Here is a 25,697-nt window from a genome sequence, read left to right on the forward strand (position 1 = left end):
AGCTCTACTCCATCCATCCTGACCCCCACACACATCACACACAGCTCTACTCCATCCATCCTGACCCCCACACATCACACACACAGCTCTACTCCATCCATCCTGACCCCCACACACATCACACACAGCTCTACTCCATCCATCCTGACCCCCACACATCACACACAGCTCTACTCCATCCATCCTGACCCCCACACATCACACACAGCTCTACTCCATCCATCCTGACCTCCACACATCACACACAGCTCTACTCCATCCATCCTGACCCCCACACATCACACACACAGCTCTACTCCATCCATCCTGACCCCCACACATCACACACACAGCTCTACTCCATCCATCCTGACCCCCACACATCACACACAGCTCTACTCCATCCATCCTGACCCCCACACATCACACACACAGCTCTACTCCATCCATCCTGACCCCCACACATCACACACAGCTCTACTCCATCCATCCTGACCCCCACACATCACACACACAGCTCTACTCCATCCATCCCGACCCCCACACATCACACACACAGCTCTACTCCATCCATCCTGACCCCCCACACATCACACACACAGCTCTACTCCATCCATCCTGACCCCCACACATCACACACACAGCTCTACTCCATCCATCCTGACCCCCACACATCACACACAGCTCTACTCCATCCATCCTGACCCCCACACATCACACACACAGCTCTACTCCATCCATCCTGACCCCCACACATCACACACACAGCTCTACTCCATCCATCCTGACCCCCACACATCACACACACAGCTCTACTCCATCCATCCTGACCCCCCACACATCACACACACAGCTCTACTCCATCCATCCTGACCCCCACACATCACACACAGCTCTACTCCATCCATCCTGACCCCCACACATCACACACAGCTCTACTCCATCCATCCTGACCCCCACACATCACACACAGCTCTACTCCATCCATCCTGACCCCCCACACATCACACACAGCTCTACTCCATCCATTCTGACCCCACACACATCACACACAGCTCTACTCCATCCATTCTGACCCCACACACATCACACACAGCTCTACTCCATCCATTCTGACCCCACACATCACACACAGCTCTACTCCATCCATCCTGACCCCACACATCACACACAGCTCTACTCCATCCATCCTGATCCCCACACATCACACACACAGCTCTACTCCATCCATCCTGACCCCCACACATCACACACACAGCTCTACTCCATCCATCCTGACCCCCACACATCACACACACAGCTCTACTCCATCCATCCTGACCCCCACACATCACACACAGCTCTACTCCATCCATCCTGACCCCCACACATCACACACAGCTCTACTCCATCCATCCTGACCCCACACATCACACACAGCTCTACTCCATCCATCCTGACCCCCACACATCACACACACAGCTCTGCTACATCCTGTTCGCTTCAGCTCAGCCAGCAGAGATCTGCATCCACTCACCTCCCCCTGATCATGTGATCCCCGACTCCTCCCACACAGGTGATCACATGTCGGTGACATCATCACAGGTTCAGGAAGCACAGGGCCCCTGTCCGGCTCTACAGGTTTGTGTGTCCCCGCATTTCAGGACCACCGGGGGAGGGGTGGCTTACTTAATGTGGTTGCATTAGTATACAAATGTTATAGTTAATACTCTGTTGATGTGCTCTCCTTCTGGTGTGTAGCGCCCTCTTCAGGTCCCCCATAGATCTGCAATGGGGTTCAGGTCCGAGCTCTGGTGTGTAACGCCCTCTTCAGGTCCCCAATAGATCTGCTATGGGGTTCAGGTCTGGGCTCTGGTGTGTAGCGCCCTCTTCAGGTCCCCCGCAGATCTGCTATGGGGTTCAGGTCTGGGCTCTGGTGTGTAGCGCCCTCTTCAGGCCCCCCCACAGATCTGTTATGGGGTTTTGGTCTGGCTCTGGTGTGTAGCGCCCTCTTCAGGTCCCCCACAGATCTGCTATGGGTTCATGTCCGGGCTCTGGTGTGTAGCGCCCTCTTCAGGTCCCCCACAGATCTGCTATAGGGTTCAGGTCTGGGCTCTGGTGTGTAGCACCCTCTTCAGGTCCCCCACAGATCTGCTATGGGGTTCAGGTCTGGGCTCTGGTGTGTAGCGCCCTCTTCAGGTCCCCCTGCAGATCTGCTATGGGGTTCAGGTCCGGGCTCTGGTGTGTAGTGCCCTCTTCAGGTCCCCTACAGATCTGCTATGGGGTTCAGGTCTGGGCTCTGGTGTGTAGCGCCCTCTTCAGGTCACCCACAGATCTGCTATGGGGTTCAGGTCCGGCCTCTGGTGTGTAGCGCCCTCTTCAGGTCCCCCAAAGATCTGCTATGGGGTTCAGGTCTGGCCTCTGGTGTGTAGCGCCCTCTTCAGGTCCCCCACAGATCTGTTATGGGGTTCAGGTCTGGGCTCTGGTGTGTAGCGCCCTCTTCAGGTCACCCACAGATCTGCTATGGGGTTCAGGTCCGGCCTCTGGTGTGTAGCGCCCTCTTCAGGTCCCCCAAAGATCTGCTATGGGGTTCAGGTCTGGGCTCTGGTGTGTAGCGCCCTCTTCAGGTCACCCACAGATCTGATATGGGGTTCAGGTCTGGGCTCTGGTGTGTAGCGCCCTCTTCAGGTCTCCCACAGATCTGCTATGGGGTTCAGGTATGGGCTCTGGTGTGTAGCACCCTCTACAGGTCCCCTGCAGTTCTACTATGGGATAGAGGTCTGGACTGTGGTGTGTAGCGCCCTCTTCAGGTCCCCCGTAGTTCTGCTATGGGGTTCAGGCCCGGGCTCAGGTGTCTAGTGCCCTCTACAGTTCACCTGCAGATCTTCTATGGGGTAGAGGTCCGGGCTCTGGTGTGTAGCGCCCTCTTCAGGTTCCCTGCAGATCTGCTTTGGGGTTCAGGTCTGGCCTCTGGTGTGTAGCACCCTCTTCCGGTCCCCCACAGATCTGCTATGGGTTCAGGTCTGAGCTCTGGTGTGTAGCGCCCTCTTCAGGTCCCCCACAGATCTGCTATGGGGTTCAGCTCTGGGCTCTGGTGTGTAGCACCCTCTTCCGGTCCCCCACAGATCTGCTATGGGTTCAGGTCTGAGCTCTGGTGTGTAGCGCCCTCTTCAGGTCCCCCACAGATCTGCTATGGGGTTCAGCTCTGGGCTCTGGTGTGTAGCACCCTCTTCCGGTCCCCCACAGATCTGCTATGGGTTCAGGTCTGAGCTCTGGTGTGTAGCGCCCTCTTCAGGTCCCCCACAGATCTGCTATGGGGTTCAGCTCTGGGCTCTGGTGTGTAGCGCCCTCTTCAGGTCACCCACAGATCTGCTATGGGGTTCAGGTCCGGCCTCTGGTGTGTAGCGCCCTCTTCAGGTCCCCCAAAGATCTGCTATGGGGTTCAGGTCTGGGCTCTGGTGTGTAGCGCCCTCTTCAGGTCACCCACAGATCTGCTATGGGGTTCAGGTCCGGCCTCTGGTGTGTAGCGCCCTCTTCAGGTCATCCACAGATCTGCTATGGGGTTCAGTTCTGGGCTCTGGTGTGTAGCGCCCTCTTCAGGTCACCCACAGATCTGCTATGGGGTTCAGGTCCGGCCTCTGGTGTGTAGCGCCCTCTTCAGGTCCCCCAAAGATCTGCTATGGGGTTCAGGTCCGGGCTCTGGTGTGTAGCGCCCTCTTCAGGTCACCCACAGATCTGATATGGGGTTCAGGTCTGGGCTCTGGTGTAGCGCCCTCTTCAGGTCTCCCACAGATCTGCTATGGGGTTCAGGTATGGGCTCTGGTGTGTAGTGCCCTCTACAGGTCCCCTGCAGTTCTACTATGGGATAGAGGTCTGGACTGTGGTGTGTAGCGCCCTCTTCAGGTCCCCCGTAGTTCTGCTATGGGGTTCAGGCCCGGGCTCAGGTGTCTAGTGCCCTCTACAGTTCACCTGCAGATCTTCTATGGGGTAGAGGTCCGGGCTCTGGTGTGTAGCACCCTCTTCAGGTTCCCTGCAGATCTGCTATGGGGTTCAGGTCTGGCCTCTGGTGTGTAGCGCCCTCTTCAGGTCCCCCACAGATCTGTTATGGGGTTCATGTCTGGGCTCTGGTGTAGCGCCCTCTTCAGGTTCCCACAGACCTGCTATGGTGTTCAGCTCTGGGCTCTGGTGTGTAGCGCCCTCTTCAGGTCCCCCACAGATCCGCTATGGGGTTCAAGTCTGGGCTCTGGTGTGTAGCGCCCTCTACAGTTCACCTGCAGATCTTCTATGGGGTAGAGGTCCAGGCTCTGGTCTGTAGTGCCCTTTTCAGGTCTCCCACAGATCTGCTATTGGGGTCCGGGCTCTGGTGGGACGTTCTCTTGTTGCTTCGAGTCGTCATTCTGAAAGGTGAATTTCCTCTTCATCTCCAGCTTTTCAGCAGAAAACTGAAGGTTTTGGGCCAGAATGGACGGATATTTGGGACTGTTAATAATTTCCTCCCTATCACTAATGCCCCAGTTCCAGATATACAGCCCCCCATAATGCAGCACTCACCATCTTCACTGCGGTTTTGGGGTCTTCTGCTGACAGCAGTGTTGGCTTTACATCAGGCCGACTTTCTTGGATTCTGGCCGACAAGGTCCCCCTCGTTCTCCTCAGACAGAACACGTTCTCCACAGACTTCTGCTGACGTGATGGAGGTTCTGGCAGAACATGGCCGGCTTGTATGTTCTCTGTTAGTAAAGTCTTGTCCCCTCCCCCACAGCCCCGACATATGAAAAGCACGGGAGATGTCACATGACTACACAACCAGAACTCGCTAGAAACTCTGGCAGCTCCTCTAATGTTGCTGTCGGCCTTTTGACCTTCCAGAACAAGTCTGTTCTGGGCTTTTCACCAGTTTCTGAGGGACGTCCGGTTCTTTGTTGGGCCGTTAATCCCCTTCTTGCTAACGGTCTCCTCTGTGCTCCATGTTATATGTCATGTCTTGGAGATGTTTCACCTCCTTCTCCTGACTGACTCCTTCCAACAATCAGACCCCTTTGATATTTTGTAAAATCTTTACAGACTAACTATGAAAATGTCAGGAAAATCCTCCTAGAAGAGCCGAACTTAATATGGGGGAACCCAGAATCCTGCGTGGCTGCACAGAAAAGCTGCGAGATTTCTGAAGGATCACCGCTATGGAAAGCGCAGCCTCCCCGTGCACGAGCGGATAATCATTGCTGCGAATTGGCGTGATTCTCACAGTCAGCCTGTTTGACTGCTCCCGGGCGGCGGCTACCGTGGCGCATCTCGGCATTGCCCGTGGACAGGCAGCCTAAGTAGTACAACTGAAAAATCCAAAAAAGCCCTTTAACACCTACATCAATGATAAAATGAGAGTTAGGATTTTTTAAAGTAGGGAGGAAGATTCAAAATGTGACAAAGGGGTTATTATATCCTCAAATGCCTCCCCTTATTCTCTCCAGTAATTTAAGTGTTTGACATGGGAATTGTGCTTTGTTTTTTACATTTTCATCTTCTTTCCATTTTGATCTTCAGAATATAGGATCCCCTGCTGTTCAAAGATGGAGATGGATGGAAATAAGACTGCGGAGAGTATATTAAATGTCACCCTAGAGATACTCTTCCAGCTTACAGGAGAGGTGAGAGATTCTGATGATGTCACATTACATCATTCTTATCTATGGTAACAGATGATGTCACTGGAGAGGGGAGAGATTCTGATGATGTCACATTACATCATTCTTATCTATGGTAACAGATGATGTCACTGGAGAGGGGAGTGGCTCTGATGATGTCACATTACATCATTCTTATGTATGGAATAACAGATGATGTCACTGGGGAGGTGATGGACTTCGGAAATGTCTGCAGTGATATATACTGCATTAATGTCTTCCCATATACAGGATTACACAGTAGTGAAGAAGACATTTAATGATGGCTGTCGAGCCCCTGTGTGTGATGGATGGGGAAGACCCCTGAGCCCAATCCCGGGGCCCCCACCGCACCCCCTGATACATGAGGACATCAATGTACAGAAGATTCTAGAACTCACCAACAAGATGATTGAGCTGCTGACTGGAGAGGTGACGCTGCAGGGAATGCTGGGACATTATACAGTAACAGCACTGGAGGCTTCTGGGTGATGACTGTATATTGTGTTGTCAGGTTCCTATAAGGTGTCAGGATGGCGCTGTCTATTTCTCCATGGAGGAGTGGGAGTATTTAGAAGGACACAAGGATCTGTACAAGGAGGCCATGATGGAGACCCACCAGCCGCTCCCATCACCAGGTAATGGACAGGACTAAATCCACGGGGACTTTATTATCTGTATATAAAGAATGACTTCAGTGTCCGTCTGTTTCCTGCAGTTCCATCCAGTAAGAGAAGAACCCCAGAGAGATGTCCACGTCCTCTTCTTCCACAGGACCATCAGGTAGATGGAGATGTCCCACTGATCTGTAGAAGGATGTGAAGCTCTTGTCTTCAGTCTTATTAGATGTCTTCTCCTTGTGTGATGAGGCCGGTGGAGATGGCAGGATTACCGCTGACCAGAGACATTACATCTTGTCTGGATCTTCTCCCAGTTTTCTGGCGGTGGAGACTGCTGGTGGGAATAAGGGGCCAACAGGTTGGATTTATATCTATCTGCTCCTTTATTTTCCCCGAGACAAGCAGCGGATGTGTCTGGTAGACGCTGATCTCCTCCACTGAGACAACATACAGCGTGTCTAGCCATGCCGGATATACATGTGTATGAGGTTCCTGAGGGGTCATTGAGCCGCTATCTAATAACTATGTCCAGCTTCTAGACCTGCAGCTATGTGGCTCAGATAACTACTCCTGTCAGGTCATTATGCCATAAAACATTCCACACGACTTCTCCATCCGTCTGCTGACTTTTACAATATTTGTCTCACAGCTTTTGTATCAGGATGAAGATCTGACCAATATTAATACTACAGAGACAAATGTGAGGATCAAACAGGAGTGTAAAGAGGAGATTCCTACAGGTAACCGCCCAGGTGAGTAGTAACCACTAACTACAGCAGAGATGAGTCACAGATTCTCCTCAGTCACCGGCTGCAGATAGTTATGTAGATTTATAAGCTCTGTGATCTGTCAGATTTTCCACTGTATATTCCCCCATTCAGCCGGATTACAAACTAAATATGGCTGACAATGTGATCTGTTATAGGAGATAACACAGGACGGGCATTTATAATATGGATGGGGATTATATGTGGGAGTCTTCATCACCGAAGGGACAAAAGGTTTCAATAACGACTTATGGAATACCCTGTGAACCCTCCATGTGGCTGGAAACCCCAGCTCGTAGGCGAGTGGGTTCACTACACGTGTGATGGCAAACGGCCCCACGTAACGTGGCGCCAGCTTCAAAGACGGGACCCGCAATTTGAGATTTTTAGAAGACAGGTATACCTTCTGTCCCACCCTGTAAGGTTCAGACACAGACAGACTCTTCCCACTACGCAACTGCATACGGGCCCCCGCTGCCTCCAAGTTTCTCTGTACCTCTTTCCATACTCCCCGAAGCGTATCTGTGGCGTCATCAGCTGCCGGACAGACCGACGGAGTAGGGATTGCTGTAAGGAAGCGAGGATGCTGACCGTATACACAAAAAAATGGAGACACCCCAGTGGAAGAACAAAGGCGGTTGTTTAGTGCAAACTCTGCCAACGGCAGGAACTCTGCCCACTGATGAGCCTTTTCGCTAGCAAACAACCGTAAATATTGCACTAAATCCTGGTTCTTCCGCTCAGTCTGACCATTAGTCTGTGGGTGGAACGCTGACGAGAAGGTAAGCGACGTTCCCAGGTTTCTGCAGAAGGCACGCCAAAACTGCGACACAAACTGAACCCCGCGATCAGATACAATATTTTGGGGAACCCCATGTAGGCGAATTATTTCCTTTACAAAAATCGTGGCGAACTCTTTTGCCGAGGGTAGCTTTTTTAACGCCACAAAATGTGCCATCTTTGAGAACCGGTCGACCACCACTAAGATAGTGGTGCACTTCTGGGATTCAGGTAGGTCAGTGATGAAATCTACTGATAAGTGCGACCATGGACTGGAAGGAACTGGTAGCGGTCTCAGAGGACCCTCCGGAGGACGCCGCCGACTCTTATTGCGAGCACAGACCGAGCAACCCCTCACAAAGTTGCGGATCTCCTGAGACATGCCTGGCCACCAGAAGTGTCTGGAACAAAGCTCCAGGGTCCCCTGAAACCCTGGATGCCCGGCGAGAACTGACGAGTGAGACTCATCCATGACTCTAGGGCGTAGGGTCTCTGGCACAAACCATCTGCCCTCCGGCACCCCCGAAGGAGCGTCCTGCTGAGCATCCTGTAGTTGAGGGACGAAGTTAGACTCTACAGCTGCCACCACCAAGATATTCTCGGGAGTCATGGTCTCACTATCCGGTACCCTGAAACTCCGTGACAGGGCGTCCGTCTTCACGTTCTTCTCTCCTGGGATATATGTCACGACGAAATTAAACCTGGCGAAGAGCAACGCCCCCCTGGCTTGACGAGCTGTGAGTCTTTTAGCACTGGCGAGATATACCAGATTCTTGTGATCAGTGTACACGGTAATTGGGTGTCTAGCCCCCTCGAGATGGTGTCGCCACTCTTCTAGAGCCCATTTGATAGCCAATAATTCGCGGTTACCCACGTCGTAGTTGCGTTCTGCTAAATTAAACTTTCGCGAAAAGAACGCGCATGGGCTATACCCAGATCTCCCACTAACTTCCTGCGACAATACTGCTCCTGTCCCCACCTCAGACGCATCTACCTCAATGAAAAGGGTAGTCGTGCGTCCGGCTGTATTAGCACTGGGGTAGTCGTAAATGCCCTCTTTAGATGACTAAAGGCCTCAAGGGCTGCAGGCGACCATTTTACCAAGTCGGCCCCCTTCTTGGTCAGGTCGGTCAGGGGTTGAGCAATAACCGAGTAATTCCTAATGAATTTGTGGTAGAAATTTGCAAAACCTAAGAACCTCTGGAGGTCCTTGAGGTTGTCTGGTCTGACCCATTGGGAGATTGCTGCTACTTTGTCAGACTCCATCTGAATCTCCGTGGGTGAAATCACATAACCAAGGAAAGATACTTGTTTAGAACCAAATGTGCATTTCTCTAACTTGACGAAAAGTTGATACTCGCGCAAACGGGTCAGGACCAACCTCAGGTGCCGCACATGTGAATCCCAGTCAGGCGAGTACACCAGAATGTCATCAAGGTATAGGACCAGAAATACCCCCAGGAAGTCGTGAAAGACAGCGTTCATAAAACCCTGAAACACAGCGGGGGCGTTACAGAGACCGAAAGGCATGACCAGACATTCAAAATGTCCTAACGGGGTGTTGAACGCCGTCTTCCATTCATCTCCCTCTCTAATGCGAATTAAATTGTAAGCCCCCCGCAGGTCCAGTTTGGAGAACCAGTGGGCCCCTACCACCTGATTCAACAAGTCAGGAATCAGGGGCAAGGAGCACTGGTTTTTCACTGATTTTATTCAACGACTGATAATCCACACAAGGCCTTAGTGTCCTGTCCTTCTTTTCTACAAAGAAGAGACCTGCCCCGGCAGGGGACCTGGACGGCCGGATATGTCGGTTGGCCAGAGCCTCCGAGATATAGGACTTGAGGGCCTGACAAATTGAAAATGGCTCCCTTAGGGATGGGACTGTCGGGAATCAGATCAATACCACAGTCCCACTCCCTATGAGGTGGCAGAGCCTTAGACAGTTTTCTGGAGAATACATCCTGAAAGTCTGACAAATACTCCGGAATGAGCACAGTATCTGCGGAGCACACAGCTATGGTAGACAGGTGATTATGACAGGATGCACCCCAATGAGTCAATTCCCGGGTGGACCAATCAAACTGGGGGTTGTGCAGTGCCAACCAGGGCATACCAAGCACCACATCAACCGACATTTTTTCCATAACCAGGTAAGACAGTTCTTCCGAGTGGAGAACCCCCACCGTGAACTGTAATCCTGGGGTCCTCCATCGTACCAGGCCTGTAGAGAGAGGGGTAGCATCAATACTGATAAAATGAATTGGCGACTCCAGCGCCACAAATTCTGCCATCAGGGGTTTCACGAAACTCATGCTTATCAGGTTAGCGGCTGCTCCGGAATCAATAAACTCCTTCCCGGGTCGGGAAAAATTCTGGAATCTAACCTGACAAGGTACCAACAGTTTAGGACGTACCTGAAGTCCTAGGCGATCCTCCCTACAATCGCCTAGGACTCGGAGCTCTTCCGCCGGTTCAGACTGTGAGCGCTGAAGCCTCAGGGGGCAGGTGATCACCCGATGTCCAGCTTTCCCGCAGTAGAAGCAGAGATGATGCAACAAACGAATCCGGCGTCGCTCTTTGGGGTCCAACGGGTCCGCCTCCATCGGCTCGGGAACAGAGACAGGTACGGAAGAAGAGGGAACAGGACAAATGACCTCCCTGACCCTACGGGCCTGTCTATCCTGCTTCCTATACCTGAGTCTCCTATCTGCCTTCACCGCTAGCTCCATGGCCTCCCTTAAGGACCCGGGAATGGGATGGGAAATCAACAGGTCTTTTACCGCATCCGAGAGGCCCTGCAGAAAAACGTCCTTCAGAGCGCCATCGTTCCATGCAGTATCACCTGCATAGCGTCTGAAGTTGGAGCAATAATCCTCCACACAAAGCGACCCCTGGTGCAACGCCAATAACCGGGAAACCGCCAACCCCACTCGGTCCGGTTCGTCGAAGATACCCCCGAGTTCCTGAAAAAATGCGTCCACGGCCTGCAGGCAAGGGGAACCCTCGGGAATGGAAAAGGCCCAGGTCTGGGCGGAGCCCCGCAGCAGGGACATTATCAGCCCGACCCTCTGAGCCTCCGACCCGGAGGAACGGGGACGCATCCGAAAAAACAGGCGACACGCATGTTGGAAAACAAAAAACTGGTTCCTCTCCCCAGAGAACACCTCGGCAAGAAGGCACTTAGGTTCGGGACTGGTTGAGGCGTCCGGCCCCTGCGACAACACCCGCTGCTCCTGGGCCACCATGCGAGCGGACAAATCCTGGACCACGACTTGCAGCTGTGTCGAGAGGGAGCGGATCGCCTCCATGACAAACAGTTTTTAAGGGCCAGTTATTATGTTACAGCACTCTGCCCCCCGAGCACCAGGTGGGGTGCCCTGATCTTCCCGCACCCCACTGTCCCTGCCTACTTGCCTCGGCCCTGGCTAACCCCAGGCGGACAACTGGGCGGCGGTCCCTGCGCTGGCTAGGGACCTGGCGACTACCTAGATGGAACTACTAACAGGGGACAGAGTGCCGACAGAAGAGGCAGGTGGAACAGACCAACAGAACTTACAAAGCAGAGTACGGCTGGAGATGGAGCTCACAGGCAAACTGAAAGGACACTGACGAGCAAATACAGCAGACTGAGACAGACCTGACTAGAGGCTAGCAGAACCAATAACTGGCAGTGAGCTCAGGTCACTGCCAGCCTTTTAACTTAAAGCCTCCGCCCAGGGGCGGAGAGTGGGAGGAGCCAACTCTCCCACTGTTGCACATAGAAGGTGGAGGAGAGCGGGCGGCACCCTACGGGCGGACACGCCCACGCCGCTGCACGCTGGCTGCTCCACGCCGCCGGGAGAGCCCCGACAGCAGAGCTCCGGAATGCCGGAGCCGACATCAGAGCGTCGTGCGCCGGCTGCGGGACCCAGCGCCACCCTGCATGGTAACACCTGTTTTCCCAAAAACAAGATAGGGTCTTATATTTTTGCCCCGAAAGATTTTACTTTTTTTACATGTATTGCTGCCTGCACACTATTTAAAGTAACTTTTATTATTAACTGTAACTAGGGCCTATTTTTGGGGTAGCTACTATTAGACTCCTATCACATTACTATGTGCTAACTAGAGATGAGCGAGCACCAAAATGCTCGGGTGCTCGTTACTCGGGACGAAATTTTCGCGATGCTCGAGGGTTCGTTTCGAATAACGAACCCCATTGAAGTCAATGGGCGACCCAAGCATTTTTGTATATCGCCGATGCTCGCTAAGGTTTCCATTTGTGAAAATCTGTGCAATTCAAGAAAGTGATGGGAACGACAAAGCAACGGATAGGGCAGCCGAGGGGCTACATGTTGGGCTGCACCTCAAGTCACCAGGTCCCACTATTAAGCCATAATAGCGGCAAGAGTGGGCCCACCACCTCCCAACATTTTTTACTTCTGAAAAGCCCTCATTAGCAATGCATACCTTAGCTAAGCACCACACTACCTCCAACAAAGCACAATCACTGCCTGCATGACACTCCGCTAGGTTACATGCTACCCAACCCCCCCCCCCCCCCTGCACGACCCAGTGTCCACAGCGCACACCAAATTGTCCCTGCGCAGCCTTCAACTGCCCTCATGCCACGCCACACTCATGTCTATTTATAAAAGCGTCTGCCATGAGGAGGAACCGCAGGCACACACTGCTGAGGGTTGGCAGGGCTAGGCAGCGACCCTCTTTAAAAGGGGCGGGGCGATAGCCCACAATCCTGTACAGAAGCAATGAGAAATATAATCCTGTGCCACCACCATCAGGAGCTGCACACATGGGCATAGCAATGGGGAACCTATGTGCCACACACTATTCATTCTGTCAAGGTGTCTGCATGCCCCAGTCGGACCGCGGTTTTTTATAAATAGTCACAGGCAGGTACAACTCCGCAATGGGAATTCCGTGTGCACCCACAACATGGGTGGCTCCCTGGAACCTACCAGCTGTACGTAAATGTATCCCATTGCAGTGCCCTGGACAGTAGAGCTAACGTCAGATTAAATGCAGGTGGGCTTGGGCCCACACTGCATGCCCCAGTCAGACTGGGGTTCTTTACAATTCCGTGTGGACCGACAGCATGGGTGGGTCCCAGGAAGCCACCGGCGGTACATAAATATATCCCATTGCAGTGCCCAGCACAGCTGAGGTAATGTCAGGTTTAATGCAGGTGAGCTAAAAATTAATTGGATTACACTGTAGGCGAGGGCCCAAAAAATTGGTGTACCAACAGTACTAATGTACCTCAGAAAAATTGCCCATGCCCAACCAAGAGGGCAGGTGAAACCCATTAATCGCTTTGGTTAATGTGGCTTAATTTGTAACTAGGCCTGGAGGCAGCCCAGTTAAAATAAAAATTGGTTCAGGTGCAAGTTTCAACGCTTTAATGAGCATTGAAACATATAAACATTGTTTACAAAAATTATATGACTGAGCCTTGTGGGCCTAAGAAAAATTGCCCGTTCGGCGTGATTATGTGAGGTTTCAGGAGGAGGAGCAGGAGGAGGAGGATGAATATAATACACAGATTGATGAAGCTAAAAGGTCCCCGTTTTTGATGGTGATAGAGAACGATGCTTCCATCCGCGGGTGCAGCCTACGTATTGCTTAGGTATCGCTGATGTCCGCTGGTGGAGAAGAGAAGTCTGGGGAAATCCAGGCTTTGTTCATCTTGATGAGTGTAAGCCTGTCGGCACTGTCGGATGACAGGCGGGTACGCTTATCCGTGATGATTCCCCCAGCCGCACTAAACACCCTCTCTGACAAGACGCTAGCCACAGGACAAGCAAGCACCTCCAGGGCATACAGCGCGAGTTCAGGCCACGTGTCCAGCTTCGACACCCAGTAGTTGTAGGGGTCAGAGGCGTCACGGAGGACGGTCGTGCGATCGGCTACGTACTCCCTCACCATCCTTTTACAGTGCTCCCGCCGACTCAGCCTTGACTGGGGTGCGGTGACACAGTCTTGCTGGGGAGCCAGAAAGCTGTCAAAGGCCTTAGAGAGTGTTCCCCTGCCTGTGCTGTACATGCTGCCTGATCTCCGCGCCTCCCCTGCTACCTGGCCCTCGGAACTGCGCCTTCTGCCACTAGCGCTGTCAGATGGGAATTTTACCATCAACTTGTCCGCCAGGGTCCTGTGGTATAGCATCACTCTCGAACCCCTTTCCTCTTCGGGTATGAGAGTGGAAAGGTTCTCCTTATACCGTGAGTCGAGCAGTGTGTACACCCAGTAATCCGTAGTGGCCAGAATGCGTGTAACGCGAGGGTCACGAGAAAGGCATCCTAACATGAAGTCAGCCATGTGTGCCAGGGTACCTGTACGCAACACATGGCTGTCCTCACTAGGAAGATCACTTTCAGGATCCTCCTCCTCCTCCTCCTCCTCCTCCTCAGGCCATACACGCTGAAAGGATGACAGGCAAGCAGCATGGGTACCCTCAGCAGTGGGCCAAGCTGTCTCTTCCCCATCCTCCTCATGATCCTCCTAATCCTCCTCAACGCGCTGAGATATAGACATGAGGGTGCTCTGACTATCCAGCAACATACTGTCTTCCCCCGCCTCCGTTTCCGAGCGCAAAGCATCTGCCTTTATGCTTTGCAGGGAACTTCTCAAGAGGCATAGCAGAGGAATGGTGACGCTAATGATTGCAGCATCGCCGCTCACCATCTGGGTAGACTCCTCAAAGTTTCCAAGGACCTGGCAGATGTCTGCCAACCAGGCCCACTCTTCTGTAAAGAATTGAGGAGGCTGACTCCCACTACGCCACCCATGTTGGAGTTGGTATTCCACTATAGCTCTACGCTGCTCATAGAGCCTGGCCAACATGTGGAGCGTAGAGTTCCACCGTGTGGGCACGTCGCACAGCAGTCGGTGCACTGGCAGATTAAACCGATGTTGCAGGATGCTCAGGGTGGCCGCGTCCTTGTGGGACTTGCGGAAATGTGTGCTGAGCCGGCGCACCTTTCCAAGCAGGTCTGACAAGCGTGGGTAGCTTTTCAGAAAGCGCTGAACCACCAAATTAAAGATGTGGGCCAGGCATGGCACGTGCGTGAGGCTGCAGAGCCGCCACCAGGTTACGGCCGTTGTCACACACGATCATGCCCGGTTGGAGGCTCAGCGGCGAAAGCCAGCGGTCGGTCTGCTCTGTCAGACCCTGCAGCAGTTCGTGGGCCATTGGCCTCTTCTCTCCTAAGCTGTAAATGAGATAAAAGGAAAAAAACCTCAGCGCTCGCACCGTAGAATAGGTAAGAATAGAATATACTGAAGAGACTGAAGTTATATCACTTACTTCAAGGAGGCGCCTTTAGGGTAGGCGCCTCCTAATCCAAATAGGCGTATCAGATATGGTACCGATCAACAATGATGAACAGGTTCCACGATTTTAATAAAATAAAATAATCTATAATACACAACGCGTTTCGGCCGCACGGCCTTTTTCAAGCTCCTAAGCTGAGTAGTTTCAGCACGGCCTGCTGACGCTTGCCCACCGCTGTGCTGCCACGCCGCGTGACACCGACTGCTGGCGACGTGCTGCTGCTGACACATCTTGTTTGTGAGACAGAGGTTGCATTGGAGGAGGAGGAGGTTGGTTTAGTGGAGGAAGCATACACCGCCGCAGATACCAGCACCGAGCTGGGGCCCGCAATTCTGGGGGTGGGTAGGATGTGAGCGGTCCCAGGCTCTGACTCGGTCCCAGCCTCCACTAAATCCACTAAATTCACCCAATGTGCCGTCAGGGAGATATAGTGGCCCTGCCCGCCTGTGCTTGTCCACGTGTCCGTTGTTAAGTGGACCTTGGCAGTAACCGCGTTGGTGAGGGCGCGTACAATGTTGCGGGAGACGTGGTCGTGCAGGGCTGGGACGGCACATCGGGAAAAGTAGTGGCGACTGGGAACCGAGTAGCGCGGGGCCGCCGCCGCCATCATGTTTTTGAAAGCCTCCGTTTCCACAACCCTATACGGCAGCATCTCCAGGCTGATAAATTTGGCTATGTGCACGTTTAACGCTTGAGCGTGCGGGTGTGTGGCGGCGTACTTGCGTTTGCGCTCAAACACTTGCGCTAGCGACGGCTGGACGGTGCGCTGACAGACATTGGTGGATGGGGCCGAGGACAGCGGAGGTGAGGGTGTGGGTGCAGGCCGGGAGATGGTCGTGCCTGTGCCCTGAGAGGGGGGTTGGATCTCAGTGGCAGGTTGGGGCACAGGGGGAGAGGCAGCGGTGCAAACCGGAGGCGGTGAACGGCCTTCGTCCCACCTTGTGGGGTGCTTGGCCATCATATGCCTGCGTATGCTGGTGGTGGTGAGGCTGGTGGTGGTGGCTCCCCGGCTGATCTTGGTGCGACAAAGGTTGCACACCACTGTTCGTCGGTCGTCTGCACTCTCAGTGAAAAACTGTCAGACCTTTGAGCACTTCGGCCTCTGCAAGGTGGCATGGCGCGAGGGGGCGCTTTGGGAAACAGTTGGTGGATTATTCGGTCTGGCCCTGCCTCTACCCCTGGCCACCGCACTGCCTCTTCCAACCTGCCCTGCTGCTGCACTTGCCTCCCCCTCTGAAGACCTGTCCTCAGTAGGCTTAGCAAACCAGGTGGGGTCAGTCACCTCATCGTCCAGCTGCTCTTCCTCCGAATTCTCTGTGCGCTCCTCCCTCGGACTTACTCCAATTACTACTACCTGAGTGATAGACAACTGTGTCTCATCGTCATCGTCCTCCTCACCCACTGAAAGCTCTTGAGACAGTTGCCGGAAGTCCCCAGCCTCATCCCCCGAACCCCGGGAACTTTTCAAAGGTTGGGCATCGGTCACGACAAACTCCTCCGGTGGGAGAGGAACCATTGCTGCCCATTCTGGGCAGGGGCCCGAGAACAGTTCCGGGGAGTCTGCCTGCTCCTCAGAATGTGTCATTGTAATGGAGTGAGGAGGCTAGGAGGAAGGAGGAGCAGCAGCCAGAGGATTTAGAGTTGCAGCAGTGGACGGCGTAGAACTCTGGGTGGTCGATAGAGTGCTGGATGCACTTTCTGCCATCCACGACAGGACCTGCTCACACTGCTCATTTTCTAATAAAGGTCTGCCGCGTGGACCCATTGATTGTGAGATGAATCTGGAGACGCCAGAAACTTGCCTCTCTCCTTATCCCGCAGCAGTTGTCTGCGATACACCTGGATCAGGAGCTCGGCCTGTGCCCACACCCTGACTTGGGCCTCCGCGTCCTCGCCCGCGTCCACGTCCTCTTGGCCTACCCCTACCCCTCAGCATGGTGTATTACCAGTAGTGCAGAAACAGAACGCTGTAATAAAATGTGCCGCTTATTGGCCTGTGGTTGGAGGCTGACTTCGCTTACGGAACGCACAGCAGAGCCAGGAAATAATTTTGTGCAAGCCTGTAGTGAGACCTAGGTGCGTAGGACTGAGATAGTGGAATTCACAGCGCAGAAGCAGTCAAGTAGGCAAACGCCACTAGTAGGCCTTAAGTATTTTGCTTCTATTTTTTGAATGGCAGAGCTGAGACAGTAGACAGATACTGTAGGCAGCGTATATATGTATACTGTTTCAATGTGGACAGGATCACGGCGGTGATGTAACGGGCACCGCAGAGCCAGGAAACACTTTTGCGCACACCTGTAGTGAGACGTAGGTGCGTAGGACTGAGATAGTGGAATTCACAGCGCAGAAGCAGTCAAGTTGGCAAACGCCACTAGTAGGCCTTAAGTATTTTGCTTCTATTTTTTGAACGGCAGAGCTGAGACAGTAGACAGATACTGTAGGCAGCGTATATATGTATACTGTTTCAGTGTGGACAGGATGACGACGGTGATGTAACAGCCACCGCAGAGCCAGGAAACACTTTTGCGCAAGCCTGCTGTAACGCTTAGCTGCGCATTAATTAGGACTACTACCACCAGCAGACATGCAGTACACTGAAGATGGTCACAGGCAGCCCAAATATAGTTTTTTTCCCAAAATTTGTTTGAAAAAGCCCACTGCCTATATAGCCTGTATATCTCTTTCACCTTTCCCACTGTCCCTGCCTCACCAGTACTGGCCCTATACTATGGACAATGACTGCAGACTGAGGACGCAACGGTCTGCACGGCCGAAAAAAAAATAAAAAAATTGTGCAACACTGCTAAAAGCAGCCTCAACAGTACTGCACACGGTCAGATGTGGCCCTAAGAAGGACCGTTGGGGTTCTTGAAGCCTAAAATCACTCCTAACGCTCTCCCTATAGCAGCTCCAGCATCACCAGCACTTTCCCTGAACAATGTCAGAATGCATCTGTGGCGAGCCGCGGGAGGGGCCGATTTTTATACTCGGCTGACACCTGATCTCCCCAGCCACTCACAGTAGGGGGGTGGTATAGGGCTTGAACGTCGCAGGGGGAAGTTGTAATGCCTTCCTTGTCTTTTTATTGGCCAGAAAAGTGCGCTAATGTCTCAGAGATGAAAGTGAAAGTAACCCGAACATCGCGTGGTGCTCGTCTCGAATAACGAGCATCTCGAACACGCTAATACTCGGACGAGTACGTTCGCTCATCTCTAGTGCTAACACAATAGAGCGTGGAGACATGGACCCAGATAACAGAAGATGTTTTGGAGGTTTGGAGGTTACTGCTGTGAGTGTCAGGAATTCTGATCAAAAGGGACTTGAAGAAAACCATGTGATGCTTTATATGAGTTCTTTATGGAAAAACAGCAACTAATTTTGGTGCAGAAATGGCCGAACTCTGTCTGTATGGAAGATACTATTTATGTAGCGTTCCTCAATAGAAAGGAACCCAAGGCTTGTGGTGGACTCGCTGCAAGCACTTCTGCAGGACCCTTTAATAGATCCCCCAGGACCCCATATTATTGATATCAGCCACAGTTAGTTACTTATAAGACCAAATTCAGATTTGCAGTTTTTGGTGTTTTTCGCACATTTTTTGTTCAACATCAGGAATAGAAGGCAAAATATAAAGAGCATGTCTTTCATTTTACCGGCATCTGCTAATCCGGTATCTGAGCTGAAGGCTTCGTTTGTAGACTCTGGTATAGATCCGTCACCAAATAATGGACAACATACTGTAGCATACTGCACTGTCTTGTCCAGGACATATCAGTGGCCATGCCTGAAGCCGGATGGACCACATTGTAGGCAGTTATAATGGCATGTGCTAGATGTGGCACTCTTGTGTTTTCTGTTAGGCTTCTAGTATGGAGCCAAACAACGTAATGCGGCAGCATTAGTGTGTGTACTAATCCAACCTTACACTTTCTCCACCGCCATGACTTCTTCATACATGACCATACTGCTCCCCTCCGTGATAAAGTACATGTAGCAGTCAGGAGTGTGTGAGATGGACACCACCTAAAAGCACTGACTCACAGGGACCTTTATGGTTCCCCACTGAGAATTTACTAGAAGAGTGGTGACCGTTACACTGATACATGACCTTGTGAAGATGGGGCTTCACCACAGAAAGGGGGAACTGCAAGATTACGGCCTGGTGGCCAAACATCATGATCTACTGGTCCTCATTTTGAGCTCCACTGACTGGGATCTGTTTTTAGTGAGCTAAGAACTGAGTTTTGCCACCTGACTCGTAGTTGGTATTGGAATGTTTCTATAGATATATAATCACCTTTATATAGTGCATATATATTCTGCTATACTTTACATCATTTCTGGTTCTGTTTGCATGTTCAGTTTTTATATTCACCTAATATCATGTTTTTTGAAGTATTGGAATAAACCCACGCAAACACAGGAAGAACATACCAACTCTATGCAGCTGTTATCCATAGTCAGATTTGAACCCAGGACCCCAGTGCTGCAAGGCAACAGTGTTAAACATGAATCTTCTGTGCTATTTAATAATATCAATATAACTTGTGAAATAGTAAAATCCATTTTATCATTTTGCAGATGACTGTATTGGGAGCTCATTGGGATTTCTGATGTCTGCAGATTGTAAAGTAGATGTTTGTGGTATCACACAAGATACAGATAAAGAACCTGCCATTATCCCAGATATCCCCTCAGCCCTTCACAGCAAAGATCCATCATCTGATCCTCTTATACAGGGCCCATCTTCTGATTCATCACAGACTGAGAAGCAGAAGAAAAGTCACAGAAGGGGAGAACATCAAAGAGCTTGCATAGAGGAGAAGCCATATTCATGTTCAGAATGTGGGAAATGTTTTACTCAGAATACACATCTTGTGACACATCAGAGAACTCACACAGGGGAGAAGCCGTTTTCATGTTCAGAATGTGGGAAATGTTTTAGATCGAAAGCAAATCTTGTTATACATCAGAGAAGTCACACAGGAGAGAAACCATTTTCATGTTCAGAATGTGGGAAATGTTTTAAAGTAAAATCTTGTCTTGTTGCACATCAGAGAATTCACACAGGCGAGAAGCCATTTACATGTTCAGAATGTGGGAAATGTTTTATAATCAAATCAAATCTTGTTACACATCAGAGAACTCACACAGGAGAGAAGCCATTTTCATGTTTAGAATGCGGGAAATGTTTTATTCACAAAACAAATCTTGTTAATCATGAGAGAAGTCACAGAGGGGGGATGCAATTTTCATGTTCAAATTGTGGGAAATGTTTTACAAGCAAACCGCATCTTGTGAGACATCAGAGAATTCACACTGGGGAGAAGCCATTTTCATGTTCAGATTGTGGGAAATGTTTTACAATGAAATCGCATCTTGTAACACATCAGAAAATTCACACGGGGGAGAAGCCATTTTCATGTTCAGAATGTGGGAAATGTTTTACATTGAATTCAGATCTTCGTAAGCATCAGAGAATTCACACAGGGGAGAAGCCATTTTCATGTTCAGAATGTGGGAAATGTTTTAGTCAGAAATCAACTGTTGTTAAACATCAGAGAATTCACACAGGGGAGAAGCCATTTTCATGTTCAGATTGTGGGAAATGTTTTACAATGAAATCGCATCTTGTAACACATCAGAAAATTCACACAGGGGAGAAGCCATTTTCATGTTCAGAATGTGGGAAATGTTTTAGTCAGAAATCAACTGTTGTTAAACATCAGAGAATTCACACAGGGGAGACGCCGTTTTCATGTTCAGAATGTGGGAAATGTTTTAGTCAGAAATCAAGGCTTGTAAAACATGAGAGAAGTCACACACAGAAGTAGCCATTTTCTATAACTTGTGTTATTTACGAATTGTAATACGCAAGTACAGCAGTAAAGCGACATCTTATACAGTAGAAAGGGGTGTATATTTGGAGCAGTAAATGATTATTGTATGTAATTACCAATAAACGTCTGTTTTCCAAGGAGCAAATACAGTTCTGATAATCCGCCATATAATTCACCGTAGCTGTCACATTAACCCCTTAGTGATGAGCCTAATTTCTGGTTTTAAGGCGCAAGTGGTTGTTGTTGTGACATTACAAGAGCCGTAACTCATTGACAGCCATATGAGGGCTTGCTTTTTGGGGGGACAAGTTGTACTATTTAATGGCATCAATCTAGGGTACATATCCTGTGTTGTATAACTTTTAATAAAAGGGGGAGATGGTGGAATTACCCCTCTGAAATTCCACCATTGTTTTTAGTTTTTTTTTTTTGTTTTTTTTTTTAAGGCGTTCACATTCAATAAAGGATCTGCTAAAGAAGTAAAAAAAATTCTAATAAATAAATTACAAAAACAGACCTGCAATTTAAAAACTGATTAATCTTCATGCTTCTCTGTTCCCTTATATACTCCCACACAGCTTCTCTAGGCCTCGTTCACACGGGCGACAAAGTCGCGCGATTTTGTAGCGTTGCTACAATGCTACAAATCGTATGTATGTGAAGCCCATGCTTTCCTATGGGCTCCTTTACACATGCGATGTTTTGTAGCATGCTACAAAACGACACAAAAACCTCACGGGTCCCGCTATATGCACGTGACTCGTGAGGTTTTGTAGCCCATGTTTTTCAATGGAGCCTTCCTCCCTGTTGCATCGTATCGCACGAAAACGCGATTTTTGTGCGGTGCGATGCAACTTTAACAGTATGAAATCCTACTGTCAAAGCTAAAATTTAATCCCTGGCTGCAGAAAAAAAAACAAAAAACACACATACATCACCTGTCCCGTGCTGTTAGCCCCACCACATCTTCTCCCCGGGTCCCCGGCAGTGATCTTCTCTTCTGGCCAGGGATTCAAAAATACCTGCCTTCTAGAAGCACTGGCTGTGATTGGCTAAACCTTAGCCAATCACAGCCAGCGTTCGATGAATGGCAGTGATTGAACCAATTACAGCCATTCATCGAGTTCTGGCTGTGATTGGCTGATGCTTAGCCAATCACAGCCAGCACTTAATGAATGGCTGTGATTGGTTCAATCACTGCCATTCATTGAGCTCTGGCTGTGATTGGCTAAGCGTCAGCCAATCACAGCCAGCGCTTCAGGAGGCGGGATTTTTGAATCCCCGGCCAAAAAAGAAGATGATGATCTATGTCGGGGACCCGGGGAGAAGATGCGCCCGGGCTGACAGCACGACATAGGTGATGTATGTGTTTTTTGTTTCCTTCAGCTACGGTGTATTTTAACGGGGAAGGGTTTATATTTCAAGCCTCCCCTGAAAATCATCGCATGTGGTGCTACAAAGTCGCGCGAATTTGTAGTACCACATGTGACTTTGTAGGGCTACAAAGTTGCGGTATCACTGCGAGAAATAGCAGTGATATCGCATGGACCAGCGATGCCGTGTTGCCCGTGTGAACGAGGCCTTATATTTGTTTAAATACTTTTTTTCAGGGTCTGAAGCTGCTACTATATTCTGTAAGGTTCTTTTTTTTTGCGGTAAACCCTTTTTGGACAATCTAAAATTTTCTTATATAGGAAAGGATCTCTCGTTAATATCTCTTAGTTTTTCTTTAATCTATTCTCTATCAATTTATGTTGGGTGTTGTATCTATATATTTATAAAGACGAAAGCCCTGACTGACTGACTGACTGACTGACTGACTGACTGACTGACTGACTGACTGACTCGCTCGCCAAAAGTTCTCCAACTTCCCGATGTCATAGAAACATGAATTTTGGCACAAGCATAGATTATCTCAAAAATAGGAAAAGTAATGGGGTCCCAACTCGATTATTCAATTCTAGCGCAAAAGAATTAGCGTCGAAATTTAACGTACATAATCTAAATCTCTCACTTCCCAATGTCAAAGAAACTTAAAATTTGGCACGGGCATTGAATATGTCATAAATAGGAAAAGTTAATAGGTCCCAACTCGATTATTCAATTCTAAGCGCAAAAGAATTAGCGTCCAAATTTTACGTACGGAATCTAATTCTCTCACTTCCCGGTGTCATAGAAACTCGAAATCTGGCAGGAGCATTGATTATGCCATAAATAGGAAAAGCTAATGGGTCCCAACTCGATTATTCAATTCTATGTGCAAAAGAATTAGCGTCCAAATTTTACGTACAGAATGTAATTTTCTCACTTTCCGGTGTCATAGAAACGTGAAATTTGGCACGAGCATTGATTATGTCATAAATAGGAAAAGCTAATGGGTCCCAACTTGCTTATTCAATTCTAAGTGCAAAAGAATTAACGTCCAAATTTTACGTATGGAATCTAATTCTCTCACTTCTTGATGTCATTTTATATAAAGGAAACGTCGCATGGTTAGCTCCATGTGGTGTTTCCTGGGTAACGCAGAGAACTATGCAAAATGGTGAACATATGTTTTTCCAGTATCTCTAAAGTAACCACGACTTCATAAGATTTTCCGTGTGAACACCAGATAAACACCAGTACCAAATTAACTCGGGCGAAGTCGGGTATATCAGCTAGTTTTGTTATAAATAGTAATTTCTTATTGAAGTCATCGGATTTTTTCAATACTAAACCCCAATCTCTCTCTTTGGGGGCTGTTTCTAAAGATACCTTATTACAGGCTGAATTAATAAGATCCATCGGGTAACCATTCTCTTTAAAACAAGCTTTTAGAACCAATGCTTGCTCTTCAAAATCTTTAATAGATGTGTAATTCCTTTTTACACGTTTAAGCTGCCCATAAGGAATATTTAGCTTCCAGCTTTTCTTCTGGCAGCTTGCAAAGCTGAAATAGCTATTACAATCGGTCTGTTTAAAGTGCGTTTTTGTGCCTATGACCCCATCTTTAGAGGAAACGACTAAATATAAAAAGACCACTTCAACCGCACTAACATTACTGACAAATTCAAGATTAAAGGCATTTTGTGGATCTCAGTGATAAATTTAAATCTTCTAACCCCCCCCCCCCCCCACCACCACCATTCCATACCAATAATATATCATCTATAAAACGTTTGTATAGTATTATGTGGTTATCACTAAAAGCATTCTTTTCAAAATAGCCCATAAGCAAATTTGCATAGCTAGGGGCCAATGTCGTCCCCATGGCTGTTCCGCTAATTTGTTGAAAATTTTTTTTACATGAAGTAATTATTAGTTGGAATAAATAATATTGCATTCAATAAATTTTTTGTTTGTTTTTCTCGTATCCATGGGTCACTCTCTAGAAAATATTTACCTGCCTCGATTCCTTGATGGTGTAAAATATTAGAATAGAGGGCAGTTACATCCAAGGTGCACCAAATTAAGTTTCTTTCAAAGAAAGTTGGGTAATAGAGATGAGCGAACGTACTCGTTTAGGGTAATTACTTGATCGAGCATTGCTTTTTTCTGCCTAATCGGGTGAAAAGATTCGGGGGGCGCCGGGGGTGAGCGGGGGGTTGCAGAGCGGAGTGGTGGTGGTGGGGAGAGAGAGCTCCCCCCTGTTCCCCACTGATACCCCCTGCTCCACCACGCTGCCCCCCGAATCTTTTCGCCCGAGTAGGCAGTTACTCGAAAAAAGCGATGCTTGATTGAGTAACGTTTGCTCATCTCTATTGGTTAACCAATGATAAGACATGCTCTGTGTCTTTGATATACGCAGGCAAAGATACTACAAACCTCTGAAGATGTTTATCAATCAATTGTGAGAGAGCACTTGTTATAGAATTGATACCCGCTATTATGGGACGGCCAGGGGGTTTCCTTATAGCCTTGTGGATTTTAGGTAAGAAATAAAAAAACTGAATTTCTTATATGTATGCATATAAAATCTCTCTCTTTTCTTGAGAGACAATTCTTTTTTAAGGCGTCATCTATCAATTAATGTAACGTTTGGGAGATATTTTTGTGGGGTCATAGTCTAATTTTTTATAATATTTTGAATCGTTCAAAATACAGGAAAATTCCAGGAGGTAATATTCCGGTCCATGACCGCTATTCCCCCCCTCCCCCCCTTTATACACCTTCTTCATCACTATGTCAGGATTCTGAGCTAGACCTTTCATTGCCTGCTATTGTTGTTTATTCAGATTATGTATTAAATCCTTTTCATTGTTACACATTTCAGTAAAATCTTCTAAAACGTTTTGATAAAAGATCCTATAAATCTACCCCGGCTTTCCAGCGGATAAAATTTACTCAGTAATTTTAAATCTGTCAAAATCGGGTCTTCAAATATAAAATCCTAATCCTCCTCTTTCCTAATCTCAGGATTTTTACTATCTTGAATGGCAAAAAAAAGACATTGTCAGGACCGCCTGCTCTCGGGATCGCCGTGCCCGCACCTCCGATCCTATCACCCGAGCTGATCGGGTGCTGCGCAGGGGAGCCCTGGTCTTGGTGACCTCCCCTGGCCGCCAGGGTCCCGGACATTGGCTCCGGTCACACGCTCCTGTGCTCAGGGGGCGGCGCCTGGGTAGTCAAGTTGCTGGAGATGCGGCGATGCCGTCCCAGTTGCCATGACATCTATTAGCATGTTCTGCACTCGTTGCTGGATGTCTGGGATCTGCACTCGCTGCCTTTTGCCTGGGTCTGGCTGCTGGCAGGCTCCC

At 49.4% G+C, this 25,697-nt stretch overlaps 1 pseudogene; it reads left to right on the top strand.

Annotated features, from left to right (window-relative positions):
• Positions 1 to 1,544: 1,544 nt before the first annotated feature.
• Positions 1,545 to 21,621, top strand: LOC136629010 (oocyte zinc finger protein XlCOF22-like; annotated as a pseudogene).
• The last annotated feature ends 4,076 nt before the right edge of the window (positions 21,622 to 25,697 follow it).

This window comes from Eleutherodactylus coqui, chromosome 5, assembly GCF_035609145.1.
Source record: "Eleutherodactylus coqui strain aEleCoq1 chromosome 5, aEleCoq1.hap1, whole genome shotgun sequence".
NCBI lineage: Eukaryota > Metazoa > Chordata > Amphibia > Anura > Eleutherodactylidae > Eleutherodactylus > Eleutherodactylus coqui.